The sequence below is a fragment of the Ciconia boyciana genome, chromosome 3, assembly GCF_034638445.1.
Source record: "Ciconia boyciana chromosome 3, ASM3463844v1, whole genome shotgun sequence".
In the NCBI taxonomy this organism is placed as follows: Eukaryota; Metazoa; Chordata; class Aves; order Ciconiiformes; family Ciconiidae; genus Ciconia; species Ciconia boyciana.
Window position 1 is genome coordinate 123,907,477 of NC_132936.1, and position 5,636 is coordinate 123,913,112.

General features: G+C 43.1%; 1 long non-coding RNA gene across 1 annotated transcript in view; it reads right to left on the reverse strand.

Annotated features, from left to right (window-relative positions):
- Nucleotides 1-5,636, reverse strand: part of LOC140649781 (uncharacterized) — an 83,334-nt gene that overhangs the window by 29,897 nt on the left and 47,801 nt on the right. The gene's annotated exons all lie outside the window — the stretch shown is intronic.

Below are 5,636 nucleotides of genomic sequence, written 5' to 3' on the forward strand. Positions count from 1 at the left end.
CAAGACGGAAAAGAGAGGTTCAGTTATTTGTTTGGTAAGCAGCAGACTCCAGATCAGCATGCGTAAAGCAAACCCACATACAGTTCTACAGGATACAGCCACTTTTTATTGCAAATAACTTGTCCTACTACCGAAAGGCTGTTACAAACAAAAGATGTTCAAGTATTAGTTTTACGTACAAGAATTACGATGCGCATGTCCTTCCAGCTAAAGCTCCAGACTTGACATCAGGATTTCAGCCTTAGTTCCACCCTCTGAAAGGCATGTAACTTTGCACAGACCTGTAGCCACTCCAGTCCTCATATTTCCTACTTGCAGAATGAGGACTGCTACTCCTACTTGCAGAATGAGGACTGCTACTTCTTTTCTCACATCCGCAACAAAGCTGTCATGAACATGTTAACATTTGACTTGGGATCTACAGGAAACACAACACAATACGAGCGCTGACTAAATCCACTGGCCAATGTTTAATATAATGCTATATCTTGTAGCCTGTAACTTTTATGTACACAGTCAGGCATAATAACTTTTAACTCATAACTTTTACAACTCCACAGTAGGTGTTCAGACTCTAAGGGTGGAGAAGGAAAAGGTATTTCTTTTAATTAACCATGCAGATATGTATTTAAGGGCAGAATTTTCAAAACTGGCCAACATTCACTTGGTACCACCTCCTTGTAGCCCTGACTTGACAGGAGCACAGAAAAGGTAACACCAAGAATTTCTGAAAGTCTTACACCATCTAGCACATTTGACAACCAAGCCACTCTTTTAAAAAAAAAAAAAAAGGCTGAAAGACAGTCCAAACCACCATTTTTTGCTCTATGTTGCAATCACTGGCTGAATGGTAGGATGAGTTCATCCTTGGTCATGAAAAAGCTTTGCAGAGCTTCATTGCTTCAGCTGAAAGCAGTATGACAGAGGTCCGAGTCATTAAATCAGCTGTCTGGGGAACATACGCATTGTTATGGTCTGTTTCAGGCATTATTGTCCTTGGTCTGTTCTGTGTAGCAAGACTGCTCCCACTCACCATTCTCTGCTCCTCATATCAAAGGGGTTTCTGATAACACTGTTAAATGACTCAGACTTTGCGCTAGACATGTCAGTGTTTCATCATGAGTTGCTTTTCAAGCATGAGACAGCCAGAGACAGAAGGTGAACTTTCAAAATCCTTCAGAAGCACTTATGCCCAGAGGGTAGATACACTTTTGCAAGCTTGACTCATTATGGATCATTGCCATCTGCTCTGCACCGAGGAAAACCCAGTCACATCAACCTCAGACCCCAGGTTCAGACCTGCAATAGAAGCTTGAACTCTCCTAAACCAAGAGTAAGATTGGGGGATTTATTTATTGTTCCTCTTCATCTGAGGACTGCTTACAGAACTTAGATTCAGCACTGAATTTTTCCAAAGTTTCAGATATTTAGACCATGGCTACTAGCCTCATCAACAGGCAGTATAGCTAAGGGATACCAAAAGATAAAGTATTACCACCTCTCATCCTGGCCATTTATTACAGAGTAGATTTTAAACATGGAGGCCTACAGATCCACTGTGGTAAAGATCAGCTTTTCACAACAGATTTGTCAGTATGGCCTGATACTCATTCCAGGGTTTGCGCTGATTTTTTTTTTTTTGTCAGTAAAGGCAAGGATAAAAGAGATACATGCATTACTTCCTCACCTAGAGCAAGTGGACAATATTTTTTTTTATTTAGCCCAACAAAAATCATCTGCTTGCCTAGTGTGTCTCAAAGGCAGACATCAGAAGTCACATCACAAAATAACACAAATTCTCCATGGGGAGAGAGGGCACCACTCTTTTACATCTCTGCTCTTTGGTTTTGATGCTGTTATGTGATGAACAGGTCTCCAATGACCAGCTATAGGACAGGACACTGATGTTCTCTTCTCAGCTTTATCAGAGTCTTCACCTGGAATCCAAGCCAAGATACTCAGCACAGCAACAATAGCTTCTTACCTGCAAGGCTTTAGTAAATTCAGAGGTGCCAGATACTTGCAGGGGCATCTGTAAGCATTTCACAAATGTCTTGATGTAACTTTTGCCTCAAAGGCTACACTCAGAGCTCACCTACTGCCCTCCAAACTCAGGGCACTCTCATGAGTAGTTACTTGGAAAAGCTGAAGTGAGTAAGCATTTAAAGAGACTTGGGGGAAATACAGGACTTGCAACACGTTAATACTGTCCTCCCACCCCTCCTGCGGTTCTGTTCTGGATCCACTTTTGACACAGCCTGACACACCAAGTAGGAAAGTCTGCTTATGGAGAAGGAGAAAGTATAACATCTATTACAGGGAGAATATGAAGAGAATCTAAGTAAGGCAGGTTGGGTAGGAATGGGAATTTGGAAAACAGATGCATCCATGAACTGAAGTGACCCCAACAGTACTTGAAGTTTAATACTGAGCAAATTTTTTTCCCATAGTTAAGGTAAGATCCTAACAGATCAGAGGCCTACCAAGAAGAGACACTTTCTCCACACCTCGTGTTTGTTAATAAGAGCATAAACACAAGAAACAATAGAGCCAGTCCTACACACCCACTTGGTGATAATTTAAAACACTGGCCTAGTAAAAGTACAGAGGAGTTATAAAAAGTGTATTGGAAGAAGAAATGCATCTTTTACAAAAAAATTGAGTATTTATTATTCTGTCTTTGTCATGCTACATTCCCATGCTCTCAAAATATACATTTGTCTACGAAGAGACTCTTAGCTATAGGCATTTAGTAGACCCCATAGGAAAAGGAATCAAACTCTAAACAGATCATGTTCAGTCTTAGCTGACTAACTCCAAGAATGAAGTCATGTGACCTACATGCAGTAAGCCTCATTCTTGACTAATGGAGGGGTTTAGCATATAAACTGATTAAGAAGGTGCAAATGGAGGTTTCCTGTCCTTTTCCGTGGGAACTCTGACAGAGAAAAGTTGATGCTCAGTTACAGTTTTCCCTACTCACCACCTCAAAGGATGAGGGAATTACAGGTCTCCAAATCTGATTTCCTCAGCCTCCCACAAGATGGCTGAAAATGAGCGTGCTGCCTCCAAAACATACCTTAACTTTGCAACTCTTCAGAAGTAATCCATCACTGCCTTTAATGCTGTGGGTATGGTCAATGCTGACTTAAAATCCACCCATTTCCTGGCACCTACACCTTGTAACAGTTTATGCTAGATTCAGAGAGAACTTACCCAAACTTCTCTGTCTTCTGGCTTTTTTCCAGATCTTTTCCTCTTCATCCAGCTCCCCCAGCATACAGTGAGTGCATTTCCCTCTCAAAGGGATCTGGCAGATGGGTAACAGAGAGTTTTCTCCAGCAGACCCAGAGCAGTTCAGAAGGAACGTGCGCCATAGCCCTCCTGGCACAGCAGAACAAGGCTGACATCAAACTCCGCAGTCTCTTCCCTCAAGTTACTTATTCACAGGCAACTGGGGTGGGGGGGGGATAGTGCTTGCACTTAGAAGAGGTCAAGACTTGGCCCAACCTGGAAATGAAAGTCAATCTTTATTAATACTTCTGGCCTGGAAACCACCTTTGCTTGTATATATTATGTCCTGAGCATCTTTTTTACCCAATTTAATCAAGGGCTTGCAGTTTTGCCCACAAGAGGGATGCTTTATTTGTTTAAACAACAAAACACTAGGATTTGTTTCTGAGCTGAGCAGCAGGAGACTCAGCTGTTTACAAGCTTCCCTGGACCTCTGCATCATGTCTCTGCTTAGGCTGAATGGCACACCAGGAAAATCTTCTTAGTTTTGTGTCCTAGCCACATAGGTAAGGCAAAACAAGCTCACATAGCCAGGAAGAGCACACATCAGAATATTCTGGCCCAAGAACAGCCTTTTAAGTTTTTCTAATTGCTTTTCCAAATATTGAAAGTAATTCAGAGCTGAATTTCATATTACCCCATAGCCTTTTCCATGAAAAGTTATTTGCTCATCTGCATAAGTACCTGTATTTAAAAGAAAATAATAATAAATAGGTAGCTTACCAAACTGTCCTATGAAGATCTAAAAGCTATTGAGTCAAGAACTGCCAAGGAATAGCAAACACAGAGGTGCCCCACATGGAGGGGTGAGCCAAGACTGGAGGGCAACCCCTTCAGTGCTCCTACCAACCAGGACACCCACAACGTCATTCAGCAAAGACTGAACACCTAGGCTGAGCTTAACTAGAGCTCCTGGAATTGGTCCCAGGGGAGGCTGGTTGGGGCAATTAAAGGCCTATCTGTGCCCTCAGGTGACTGAGAGCCTCAGAAGGCATGAGCTGTGAAGTTCCTGCCTCAAAGGATGTCTGATAGTTACACAATCTTAGTGCATGCACAGACAATCTGAAGAGATGAGCATGGCCAGAGTAGCTCAGTGACTGAGTGTAGGACAACTATAAGGGGAACAACTATCCTGTGATTTTATCTGTGGTTTGGCAACTTCATATCTGCTTTGTTCTAATGAAAGTAACTCTTTGCTGCCTATGGAGTGTCAGCGATGTGTCCTTTATAAAGCCTCTGGGGGCTCTTTTTCCAGGATAGGAGTTTAAGCTGAAAGAACTTTTATTTTCTCTATTTCTCTTTCCTGTTGTTGGTTTGGTTTTGTTTTGTGTGTGTGTGTCCCCCCTGCTGTGTTTTATCTAGTCGCTATACCACCAAGCAAGTCAAAAGTTTAAAGCAAGAAAGGCTTTCTGTGGGAATCCGCCTCTTGGAGAAGCACTTGCCCAGTTCCAGTCAATCAACTCACTTTTATTCGGCGCATCGTAACACATCTCTGCATCACAAACACGCCTTTCTATTCTTTGGCATTGCACCCTCAGAACTGAACTTATTTTCTCTGACTAGTCTCAAATCTCTCAACAACTGCAGCCTAAAACAACAACCCCTTGTACACCTGTGCTGGTTTTGGCTGGGATAGAGTTAATTTTCTTTATAGTAGCTAGTATGGGGCTATGTTTTGGATTTGTGCTGACAACAGTGTTGATAACACACTAATGTTTTAGTTGTCGCTGCACTAGTCAAGGACTTTTCCGGTTAAACCACGACAACACCCAATGTGGCTCGATGGCCTCGGAGTTATGGTGTTGCAGTTAAACATAAATGGAGTCCCCCAACAAGCCCTCCTGGCTACAGCATGCCTGAGCGTGGCTCCAGCAGGCGTTTCACTGTCACTGCTATCGGTTTCACAGCCAACATCCAACGCCAGACAGGAAGGCTTTCAGCACAGAAGGAGGAAACCTTTTAGCCATGGTCACTACAGAGTGTCTTATATCTACCTTTCTACATTTTCAGACACTAATCGGTCTTCAAATGGACTCATAGATATTTGAAACTTACCCTAGAGTTAATAATTAAACCATATTTCTGGTATCTTTGCACCGGTTCTCACTTCCTGAAAGGGAGATATGGAAGTATTTCAGATATGGCTTTGCTACTCTTTGTTCTTGAGGGCAGCTATCAACTTCCCCCGGCAGCCTTCACTCGTGGCCCAGCCACCTCCACCAGAAAGCGCTTTTTCACGCCGCTGACTTTTCACCGGCCGCTCCAGCCGCAGGAGCAGCCCCAGCTCTGCGGAGGGCACTGTCACGACCGAAGGCTTCTGGCGAGTTGGCCAGCTTTGCCAC